Source organism: Lactuca serriola, chromosome 6, assembly GCF_051521515.1.
Source record: "Lactuca serriola cultivar US96UC23 chromosome 6, Lser_US96UC23_V15, whole genome shotgun sequence".
Classification (NCBI taxonomy): domain Eukaryota; kingdom Viridiplantae; phylum Streptophyta; class Magnoliopsida; order Asterales; family Asteraceae; genus Lactuca; species Lactuca serriola.
In genome coordinates, this window is record NC_136413.1 from 47,650,968 (window position 1) to 47,664,444 (window position 13,477).

A 13,477-nucleotide genomic window follows, 5' to 3' on the forward strand; every position below is an offset into this window, starting at 1 on the left:
TCGAGCGACTTTTGGCCGGAATGACCTAAACGAGAATCGAAGGTCTCGACAATGGTATTTTAGCGGTGAAAAGTCTGGCAAAAACCGACGTCAGATAAAGAAGTTATGAATTTTTAAAGAAATTCCTTAATCACGTCATTTTATAATTAAATAATAAAAATAATTTCGGAATTTGCCAACGGAGTCTAAACGAAAGTAGTAGAGCGTAGTCTCACCTACGTGTGGATATAAAGACCATCAAAAACGGAGTTCGTATGAAGAAGATATGATTTTTTGAAGTTTATTAAATAAATTATATATAAAATTAATTCAAAAATCCGGTAATATCCGAAGAAGGAGTCAGCGTCCTCATCCGAGTTACGCGCTGCGTAACCCCGTACGCCCCGCGTACCCGAGGGCCTTGGTCTCGGTCCGTCCACGTCGCCCCTATGCGAAGCTACCGACCCGCCCCATCCGACTCGCCCCATCCGACCCGTCCCATCCGATCCGTCCCATCCGAAGCCGAGGCAGTCGAGGACTCGCTCATGCATGACGTACGCGTACGCGCTGCGTATGAGCATACACCCCGCGTATCGAGGCTTCTCAGACCCCCTATAAATAGAAATGCGAGGGTTCCCGGAAATTCACCCTATTTCTCTCCTTTCTCTCACGATCTTGCCTCGATTTCCGTGCTCGTTCAAACCCGAAGCCCTGGTCTTTTTGCTCAAGTCCCGAGGGTCGATTTTACTCCCGAGATTCCCGAGAATCCCAAGAAAAATCCGTTTCTCAAGACGAAACTCTGCCCGGTTTTCCGTCTCGCTATCTTCAAACTTTCAAGTGAGTTCATACCCCTTAATTAACCTTTTTAAGATATTCTAAATGCTTTTATATGCTTTCAAGGGGGATGGGGGATACAAGTAAAACACACGAGTATTATCGTGTGTTACATAAAGACTTATTTTATATGCTTTTATATATCCAAATCACATGTGATTTATAAACTTTATAGGAAACTTTCGTATATAAAATATGTTACAATAGAATTCTATCTTTTGAAATATAAATTGTTGTAATGCATGTATAAACTAAACATTTTCTTAGATTTTATGTATACTTGTCTATCTTAGGCTCTACAAAAATCTACACTTTCATAACAAGTGATTCCTTTTCTAGGTATTTCTAAACAAACGAGACACACTTTTAGAAAACTATAATAGGTATAGTTTTACGAGGATATTGCTAACTTTTACATACTAGAAACATGATTTTCAAGAAGTCACTTTCATATACAAAAACAAACGAACATTTTAACACGTAAATCTGTTTTTATACCACGGTTTTTTGAGACATAAACTTCACGTACGTTCGAGTACACATTTCAAGTCCTGTATTATATACCAGAATCCCTTGGACGGGGAGCATGGTGTTTGTGTATAGATCTATACGGGCTTGACAACCCGCGCCCTGACTATTAGCTACAGTCCACCGTTTGGGGTAACAAACGTCATAACATTCCAACGTCTGAAGAACGTTGTGTATAGGCATTCCGAGTCAATAGTATGGTTATAAAACTCACATGGGGTATTAAAAATGCATTGATTTACAAGGTTTTCAAACACATTTGGTTATTTCACACTTACATACATTTCAGAAACAAACATTGGTCTTGAGAGAAGGCTACTTTTATACTAGTAGAAAATATAGGATTTTCTAAACACAAACAAACAAGGACAAAACATTTCATTTTCATACAAACATTGTCATTTAAATACTTATGAAACTCACCAGCTTAAATGTTGATCTACTCTTTCAAAATTACTTGTATGTCCCAGGGAATCAGTAATTTCAGGTATCATTATGCTTTTGATGAAGGGATGCTGCGGCGCCAATTAAATCTCATATTTTGACATCATATTGTAATTGGTTTTGAACATGTAACTTTTTGACAAATGTAAACTTTCAATTATATATATGATGGTTGTATTGCTTTCTTTACTATGTATTCATTTGTTACATTACCACATGAAGTCATCCGCCCCCGAATGTTTCCGCCGTTCAGGTTTGGGGGTGTGACAGATTGGTATCAGAGCAATGTTTATAGTGAACTAAGTATATCGAACCACATAAGATATACAAACTATAAATGCTTAAGGGACTAACACTCTCTGACAAAACATTTTTCTTTTTACGCTTGAGCAGCGTTACGTTTAACTTAAATTGATAGTTCATTTAAGTACAATTACATGCATACAACAAATTATTTTCACGATATCTAACTATACAACAAGTATTTAGACAAGTTGACACTACGATTAAGCCTCGATATATGTAATCAGATTTTGGACAAATATAGCTTGATCAACTATATTTGCCCAAGATTGGACCAACGTATATCAAGGAATGATCGTAGTAAGCAACAAGTCAAAACTTACCAAACCGTTACTAGAATCAAACACAAGAATTTAAATACTATAGGAGTATTTGCTACCTAAACTAGTTTAACTTACACGTTTTGCAAGTTTCTACTTTATTCAACTCCTATAACCCTATTTCTCGTATAGTCAAATGGCTGGATTTCACCACCCCGGCGACCCCTACTTTCCCAACCAAGGCAACAGAGGATGGGTCGAAGATGATCCCGAGGAGGACGAGGAACCCATAGAACTGGATGATGACTCCGGTACCGACTCAGAACCGGAAGTGATCGATCCACCACCCGTTCAACCTCCCGTCTTCGTAAGGAACTTTCAAGGACCGACTCCCGTCTAGGGAAGTCACCTCCATCATTGGAGCCAACAACAGAACTTACGCCCTCCCTACGGCATGTGCCGGGACTTCTATGATGTCCGCGGCGGAGGTTCGGATGATCGGGCACTCCCGGTAATGGTGGGTAAGCTAGCCAATCAGTCCGGAGTTCAAGCTAGCCGACTCCGGGATGTCAACGTGGAAGTGCAGGTTCACAGTTCTGACATCCATAGGCTGGACAAGATACAAGACAATGCTCAACTCCAAACTGAGGCATTCCAAGCGCAAATGATTGCAGCCCTCGCTGAACTGAGGGAACAACAAGCCGCTTTTGATAGGCTTCTAATGGAGTCGAAGCAATCAGATGCAGAGTCAAGCTCCAAGAGCAACCTACGTCGCAAGTAGTGCTTGTCATAGACTCAAATTTTGTTATAGCTTAGGACCTCGGCTAAAAGTCTTTAAATTTCTCGAACTTTGTAATCAGAGACCCTTATAGGGGTCAAATTTTCATGATCGTTGTATCAACTTTTATATTAATATAAGTGACACTATTATTACTACGTTGAGTATTTCGTTCAAACCTTGAAAAGTCCTTGAGAAACCAAGTACTTGTTTCATACTTTCAGTCTTACAAATAACTTTCATTCTTCTATTTTAAGACTCATACTAGCATCTGTCGTTGAACTATAGCAGTTTAGTTCATGAGACACATACATTTTCTATTCTATGGAATTCTTATCTTTACCTTTTGAACCTATAGTTGAAGGATGCCTCCGCGTAGGAATCCAAGGCGAAACAATGGTGGGGAAGCACCTGTACCACCACCACCTCCACCACCCCAATTTGATGCTGTTATGTTCCAAGCAGCAGTCACCGCAGCGGTAGCAGCTGCCATGTCACAGATCAATAACTCGAGTACTAATGGCTTGGGATCTGGCACACACCCATCCAACCATGGCGAGAGTCATGGACCACCCCGAGAATGCACCTATAAGAACTTTACTAATGCCAAGCCCCAGATGTTTTATGGATCTGGTGGTGTGTTAGCCCTGAGACAGTGGATTGAAAGGACAGAGTTAGTCTTTGAAATCTGCTCCTGTCCCGAGCGCAACAAAGTCAAATTTGCAACTTTCACCCTTATTGATAGAGCTTTAACTTGGTGGAATGACCACGTTAAAGTACTTACCCTGATTGTGGCAAACTCCGTAAGCGGAGAGAGCCTAACAGCCATGATGATGAGAGAATACTGCCCACGGGGAGAGATTCAAAAGCTCGAACACGAACTATGGACTCTCGGGATGGTTGGTACCAACATCGCAACTTATACCAACCGATTCTGCGATCTGGCAATCCTTTGCCCAGATATGATTGCTCCCGAGAGCAAGAAAATAGAAAGATACATCTGGGGACTGACGCCCCAAATACGATCAAGCGTGTTAGCTTCCAAATCTGACACCTTTGAAAGTGCTAAGGAACTGGCACGATCTCTGATTGACTACGGAGGTCATCAGAACTCAACCGTTTCTGCACCAGAACCACAGAAAGGAAACAACAACAACAACAACAACAGGAAGAGAGTATGGAATAAAGGGAAGGGTGGGTCTTCCCAAGAATCCGCAAAGAAACAACTGGTTTCAGTGAATGCTGCCACTGTACCTACTACAGCTCCTAGAAATACCTACCCAACAAAGCCTTATATAGGTAACCTTCCAAAGTGCACCAAATGCACTTACCACCACCATGGACCTTGTCGGGAAATGCAGTGCGCCAACTGCAACAGAAAGGGACACACAGCCCGTTTCTGCAAGGACCCTGCAAGGCCGATCACTCAAGTTCCCAGTTCGGGTGTAGGCCAGACTTGCTACGGTTGTGGCGAGGTGGGCCACTACAAGAGGAACTGCCCTAAGGCAGCAGGCACCGGCGGTGTGGGACGAGTTTTGGCGATAGGCCACAACGAAGCTGTATCTGACCCAACTGTAGTTGCTGGTACGTTCCTTCTCGATAATTCATATGCATGCATATTATTCGATAGTGGAGCGGAGAGAAGCTTCGTGAGTCAAAACTTTATTCATTTACTTAAACCTAAACCTAGCAAGTTAGAAAAATCATTCACTGTAGAGATGGCCAATGGAAAAACCGAAAACACTAACTGCATATACATGGGCTGTACGTTAACTTTAGACGGCCATTCTTTTCCAATCAATCTCATGCCGGTCCAAATCAAAAGTTTCGACGTCATAGTCGGCATGGATTGGTTGAGTCTTCTTCGCACCGACATCATGTGCTTTGAGAAAGCAGTCCGTCTTAATCTCCCTAACAATGAAACATTAGTTATCTACGGCAACAAATCAAGTACAAACCTTCGCATCATTTCGTGCATCCAAGCTCGAAAGTGCTTGCGGAAGGATTGTCGAGTATTCCTTGCGCACATCGTTGATACAAGTCAAGAACTGAAGGACATCAAGAACATTTCAGTAGTGCGCGACTTTCCCGTTATCTTTCCAGAAGAACTACCAGGATTACCACCACAACGCCAAGTCGAATTCAGAATCGACTTAGTTCTAGAGGCGACCCCAGTAGTGAAGTCACCTTATCGTCTCGCACCAGCAGAGATGCAGGAACTTTCCAGTCAACTTAATGAACTCCTTCAAAAAGGATTCATAAGACCAAGTTTCTCACCTTGGGGAGCACCGGTCCTGTTTGTAAAGAAGAAAGACGGATCGTTCCGTATGTGCATCGACTATAGAGAGCTGAACAAACTTACTGTCAAGAACCGTTATCCTCTACCCCGTATTGACGACCTATTCGATCAACTTCAAGGAGCAAACTACTTTTCAAAGATAGATCTACGATCCGGATATCACCAATTACGAGTTCTAGAGGGGGATATTCCAAAGATAGCTTTCCGAACTCGTTATGGACACTACGAATTTGTAGTGATGTCGTTCGGATTAACCAATGCACCAGCAGTATTTATGGACCTAATGAATAGGGTATGCCGTCCTTCCTTGGATCAGTTCGTCATCGTCTTTATCGATGATATACTTGTCTACTCCCGAAGTGAGGAAGAGCATAGTCAGCACCTACGAAAAGTCCTAGAAACACTGCGAGCAGAGAAACTCTATGCGAAGTTCTCTAAATGCGAATTTTGGATTCGAAGAGTCGAATTTTTAGGCCATGTTGTTAGCGAGAAAGGGATATACGTGGACCCCTCCAAAATTAAGGCCATCGAGAATTCGTCGGCACCAAAGACACCTACATAAATTCGTCAATTTCTAGGTCTCGCTGGCTACTATCGCAGATTCATAAAGAACTTTTCTAGCATTGCGAAACCTCTTACTACATTAACCCAGAAAGGCGTGGCCTTTGGCTGGGAAGGGAAACAAGAGAAGGCATTCCAGACGCTAAAACAGGCCTTGTGCACCGCACCGATACTATCCCTCCCCGAAGGGATAGAAGACTTCGTAGTGTATTGCGATGCGTCAAATCAAGGACTAGGTTGTGTTCTTATGCAGAGAGGGAAGGTTATTGCTTATGCCTCCCGACAGCTTAAGACACACGAAGTGAACTATACGACACACGATCTTGAGTTAGGAGCAGTGGTATTTGCTCTGAAGATCTGGAGACACTACTTATACAGAACAAAGAGTACTATTTTCACCGATCACAAGAGCCTTCAACACATTTTCAATCAGAAGGAACTCAACATGCGACAACGACGATGGGTTGAGTTACTAAATGACTACGAATGCGAAATTCGTTATCATCCTGGCAAGGCCAACATGGTAGTTGATGCCCTCAGTCGAAAGGAATACACTGGTCGGAGGGTCAAATCTATGACTATGACTATCCATTCCCACTTATCCACACAAATTAAGGCGACACAAATGGAAGCTTTGCAACCTGAAAATGTGGCGGGTGAATCCCTGCGAGGAATGGAAAAGAATCTAGAAGTCAAGGGTGGCGGAGCCTACTATCTCATGGACCGAATCTGGACCCCGAATCATGGTGGTTTCAGAAACGTAGTCATGACCGAAGCACACAACTCAAGATATTCCGTTCACCCAGGTTCAGATAAAATGTATCTGGATCTTAAGAAACTGTACTGGTGGCCTAACATGAAAGCAGAAATTGCTACCTTCGTAAGTAAATGCCTTACTTGCGGTAAGGTTAAGGTCGAGTATCAGAAACCGTCAGGATTACTACAACAACCGGAGATACCAGAATGGAAATGGGAACGGATTACTATGGACTTCATAACCAAGTTACCCAAGACGACGAGTGGGCTCGATACCATATGGGTCATCGTCGACAGATTAACCAAATCCGCACATTTCCTACCCATCAAGGAGATTGACAAAATGGAAAAGCTTACAAGGACTTACTTAAGGGAAGTAGTGCGACTGCATGGTGTTCCGATATCCATTATCTCCGATAGAGATAGTAGATTCACTTCAAGATTCTGGCAGTCACTACAAAGTTCCCTGGGGACTAGGCTAGACATGAGTACAGCCTACCACCCACAAACAGACGGGAAAAGTGAGAGAATGATACAAACTTTAGAAGATATGCTGAGAGCCTGTGTGATTGACTTTGGAAAGGCATGGGATATCCATTTACCCCTTGTCGAATTTTCATACAACAATAGTTATCATACAAGCATAAAGGCTGCTCCGTTTGAAGCCCTCTATGGTCGAAAGTGCAGATCCCCTCTGTGCTGGACTGAAGTTGGCGATACCCAGTTAGCTAGAGGAAGAGTTCCTGAAAGCACTCTCACCGGTCTGGAAATCATACGAGAAACGACAGAGAAGATCGTTCAGATTCGTGAACGATTGAAAGCCTCTAGAGACCGACAGAAAAGCTACGCCGACCAAAGGAGGAAACCTTTGGAATTCCAGGTAGGAGACCACGTTTTATTAAAGGTCTCACCGTGGAAGGGTTTAATACGCTTTGGAAAGCGTGGGAAACTAAATCCAAGATACATAGGGCCTTTCTAGATTATTGCAAGAATCGGCCCTGTGGCTTACAAGCTTAACCTACCGCGTGAACTTAGTAACATACATCCAACCTTCCACGTCTCGAACTTGAAAAAGTGTCTGTCCGATGAGACTCTTGTTATTCCACTCGACGAGATTGAGGTCAACGAGAGCCTCAACTTTGTGGAAGAACCAGTAGAAATCATGGACCGAGAGGTCAAACAAACAAAACAAAGTCGCATACCCATCGTGAAGGTTCGCTGGAACGCCAAGCGGGGACCTGAATTCACATGGGAACGCGAAGATCAGATGAAACAAAAGTACCCTCATCTCTTTCATGTTCACTAGTATCTTTACTACTTTAAATTTCGGGACGAAATTCCCTCTAACGGGGGGATGATGTGACAACCCGATATTTCAACTCTTTGTAATGACCTAAAAAGTCAAGTATTGTAACCACTTTTGAGTTAATACAATTAACTTTGATAATAAAATGTCCAAAAAGTTCTATTTAAATTCCCTCTATGTTTAAATGTCATTAAACCATGAACGTACGTAAAAAGAACTCCCAAATCTGACTTCATATATTGAAGTTAAGATTTTTCCAAGTTCGGCTTAGCAGCAGACAGCTAAAAACTCGAATCGGAGATCGAGCGACTTTTGGCCGGAATGACCTAAACGAGAATCGAAGGTCTCGACAATGGTATTTTAGCGGTGAAAAGTCTGGCAAAAACCGACGTCAGATAAAGAAGTTATGAATTTTTAAAGAAATTCCTTAATCACGTCATTTTATAATTAAATAATAAAAATAATTTCGGAATTTGCCAACGGAGTCTAAACGAAAGTAATAGAGCGTAGTCTCACCTACGTGTGGATATAAAGACCATCGAAAACGGAGTTCGTATGAAGAAGATATGATTTTTTGAAGTTTATTAAATAAATTATATATAAAATTAATTCAAAAATCCGGTAATATCCGAAGAAGGAGTCAGCGTCCTCATCCGAGTTACGCGCTGCGTAACCCCGTACGCCCCGCGTACCCGAGGGCCTTGGTCTCGGTCCGTCCACGTCGCCCCTATGCGAAGCTACCGACCCGCCCCATCCGACCCGTCCCATCCGATCCGTCCCATCTGAAGCCGAGGCATTCGAGGACTCGCTCATGCATGACGTACGCGTACGCGCTGCGTATGAGCATACGCCCCGCGTACCGAGGCTTCTCAGACCCCCTATAAATAGAAATGCGAGGGTTCCCGGATATTCACCCCATTTCTTTCCTTTCTCTCATGATCTTGCCTCGATTTCCGTGCTCGTTCAAACCCGAAGCCCTGGTCTTTTTGCTCAAGTCCCGAGGGTCGATTTTACTCCCGAGATTCCCGAGAATCCCAAGAAAAATCCGTTTTTCAAGACGAAACTCTGCCCGGTTTTCCATCTCGCTATCTTCAAACTTTCAAGTGAGTTCATACCCCTTAATTAACCTTTTTAAGATATTCTAAATGCTTTTATATGCTTTCAAGGGGGAGGGGGGATACAAGTAAAACACACGAGTATTATCGTGTGTTACATAAAGAATTATTTTATATGCTTTTATATATCCAAATCACATGTGATTTATAAACTTTATAGGAAACTTTCGTATATAAAATATGTTACAATAGAATTCTATCTTTTGAAATATAAATTGTTGTAATGCATGTATAAACTAAACATTTTCTTAGATTTTATGTATACTTGTCTATCTTAGGCTCTACAAAAATCTACACTTTCATAACAAGTGATTCCTTTTCTAGGTATTTCTAAACAAACGAGACACACTTTTAGAAAACTATAATAGGTATAGTTTTACGAGGATATTGCTAACTTTTACATACTAGAAACATGATTTTCAAGAAGTCACTTTCATATACAAAAACAAACGAACATTTTAACACGTAAATCTGTTTTTATACCACGGTTTTTTGAGACATAAACTTCACGTACGTTCGAGTACACATTTCAAGTCCTGTATTATATACCAGAATCCCTTGGAGGGGGAGCATGGTGTTTGTGTATAGATCTATACGGGCTTGACAACCCGCGCCCTGACTGTTAGCTACAGTCCACCGTTTGGGGTAACAAACGTCATAACATTCCAACGCCTGAAGAACGTTGTGTATAGGCATTCCGAGTCAATAGTATGGTTATAAAACTCACATGGGGTATTAAAAATGCATTGATTTACAAGGTTTTCAAACACATTTGGTTATTTCACACTTACATACATTTCAGAAACAAACATTGGTCTTGAGAGAAGGCTACTTTTATACTAGTAGAAAATATAGGATTTTCTAAACACAAACAAACAAGGACAAAACATTTCATTTTCATACAAACATTGTCATTTAAATACTTATGAAACTCACCAGCTTAAATGCTGATCTACTCTTTCAAAATTACTTGTATGTCCCAGGGAATCAGTAATTTCAGGTATCATTATGCTTTTGATGAAGGGATGCTGCGGCGCCAGTTAAATCTCATATTTTGACATCATATTGTAATTGGTTTTGAACATGTAACTTTTTGCCAAATGTAAACTTTCAATTATATATGTGATGGTTGTAATTCTTTCTTTACTATGTATTTATTTGTTACGTTACAACATGAAGTCATCCGCCCCCGAACGGTTCCGTCGTTCAGGTTTGGGGGTGTGACATTGAGTTCTTCTCTATCCCTTCTAATGAATCTGCATACCTCCCCTTCAAATCTCTGTTACGATTATGAACGCATGGTGTTTTTTTTATTCTTTTGTTCCAATCGAAGGGTTTTTGAGTTTTAGGCTGCCGATCTTTTTTTTTCGTAGGGTCCTCCTCCGCATGATCACGTAAACATAATGTATATATAAAACATAATTACATAAAATAGCCTCCAACTTTCAAGAATGGTGCAGCCTTAACCCCGAGCTTTTAACTTTCCGCATGGTACAACTTTAGCCCTTAATCTTTCACTTTTACCATTGTACAGCTTTAGTCCTCCACATTGCACCTTATTTTCGAATTGGAACTCTTCCAGCAAACTAACCCCAACTTCCACGTCGATTTTGAACTGTAAAACGACTGAATTAGTGAAAACTCAAAACACGAAACTTGTAGATAATTGTGTCTAGTTTCCGAAACATCTTGAATTGCCTAAATCGGAGTCTGGATGAGCGAGATATGATGAAAACACTGAGACATGGTCAATCTGGCAAACATCTTTTATTCGCCTTAATTTGCTCGTGATGAATTTATCTTCTTTCGAATTCGTCAATTCCTTGCCAAAACCATTTGGACATTATAATATGAGTCCAACTCCCACCAAGATAAAATCCGTTAATTCCTTATAAAATTTTGAACTTCATAAGAGGAAGTCAAACTCCCACCATGACCCGTAGACTAGGCGGTGGGGAACCCATGAAACATAGGTTGCACTTGCATTAACAAGTAAAATGAATACCGTCAATTCCGATGCAAAGCACAATGTGCTATATTATGGATTTCGTGCAAGAAAACCATCTCCCACCAACCTGTAGAATAGGAGGAGGGGAACTCAAGAAACTCGAGTTGCACTTGTGATGACAAGTGGTGATGAAAGCCGTCAATTCAAATGAGAGGCACATGGTGCTATATTATGGATTTCGTGCAAGAAAACCATCTCCCACCAACTTATAGAATAGGAGGAGGGGACCTAAGAAGTTTAGGCGAACTTGTAAAAACAAGTTAATGAGCCGTCAATTCCTTTAAGAATTTTGGACTTCATAAGCAGAAGCCCAACTCTCATCAACCTATAGAATAAGAGATGAGGAACCCATGCAAGACAGGTCAAAAACCCAAATGAATGGGAACAAAAATACCAACTGGGAAATATTATGTCGATTACACTCATTAACGTACATTTATATTTTTAAGCTCAAAAAATGATATAAATGGTAAAATCCGGGGACAAAAATAAGCTTTTTAGTTCATTTAGTGATCGAAAAATGACCACTAAACACTATCTATTATTATTTTATTCTTTCAACAATTGGTATCAAAGCAGGTTCTTGTAGATCTCAATGATTATTACAAGAATCGATCAGATTTGGCAAAAAAATTTCATGAATCCCACCTTGTTCTTCAAGTTTTGTAAGTTTTCTGAAAAGAAAAAGTAAAATATCTAGTATTATTGCAAAACCTTGTTCAGATCCGTTATCTTCTACTCATTTTATCATCAGATTTGTTCTTGATCTGTGTTTTGAAAGAGAAATTGAAGAAGAATTTCGTGTCTATTCTAATATTTGTGTTCAGATCTGTAACACCCATAAAAATCATGCCAAATTTAAACTTTTTAAATCATTCAAAAACCAATAATTATTAAAAATTGTTTTCAAAATAGTTTAGTGTCAGAGTATCCCATAATCAAATCATGAAAACATAAGGAGGTGTACGATCACGCCTTCGCCTTCTCGCGATCATCAAAAGTACCTTAAACAAAATCAACAACTGTAAGCCCAAAGCTTAGTGAGTTCCCCCCAAAATACCAACGCCATACAATCATAACCATATCATATCAACAAACAACATGCATAAGGAGCCATCAGCCTGACTAGACCGCCTCGTAGGTCCATTAATCTATACGTACCAATCTCCGAGCCTTCGGCACATCTGGACCACCTCTCAGGGCCTTTAGCCTATCCAGACTGCTCGTCAGGCCTTCGATCTGAATAGTCTGCCCTCCAGGTTCTACAGTCTATCCGATCCGCCTAGGGTATGTTGGCCTTCAGCACAAAGCAGGACCGCCTCAACCCAACCCCCACATCAAAAAATCATGTACACATAAATATCATACGCTAGCATATATAACAATCAAAACGATCTAACGGATCACTAATCATAGCAATATCTTATAACTAGGATACAGACCTAACTGGTCACTTACATAGCATTATCCTATGTACCAGGATACCGACCTACCAGGTCATTAAGCATATCACCATCCTAACTACCAGGATGCAAATCAATAAGCATAACATGCAATAAACTTGGATACAAATCCAAAAAGGGCCGACATTGGTGCCTTCGATCTAGTTAGTATAGTGAGGACAACTCACCTCACAAGTAGCTCGGGATGACAATGTCAACTCCTCCAAATACAACTCCAACTCAAACACCTACATCCACCAATGATCCACTTCCATAAATTCCCAAATTACAAAAATACCCCCAGAAGTGAAACTGGTCAACCCTTGGTCAAAGTCAAAGTCAACAGTCAAGTTCAACAGTCCATGTTGACCCAACTAGTCGAGTTCTTCTAGAACTCGAGAAATTATAAAAACCCTAGTTGACTCGCCGAGTTTCTAGGCAACTCGTCGAGTCCATGCGATGTCTAAATGTCGGTAAAAACCCTAACCAACTCATCGAGCCTTCTCACTGACTCGCCGAGTCCATGCAGAACCAATACATGCAATCTTCATCTGACTTGTCGAGTTGGCTATGCAACTCGTCTAATCCCTTCAGTCCATTTCTCATTCAGACGTTTTTAAGCTACCCCAAAGCTCCAGATTTCATATCTAACCTCGTATGGCATGGTTTCCACGTAAAGTTGCAAACTTTACGTACATGCAAGGTCCTAAATGCCAAAACCAAGCTAATGGGGAGGTTTAAGCCAAAGAGAAGGGCCAAAGCTTGCCAAATTCGATAACTTTATAACCCTAAACCTATGCATGAAGAGATCTAGCTAGAGAGAAGTCAAGGTAACTACTTGATTGTTGGATTAGTGTCTAAGTC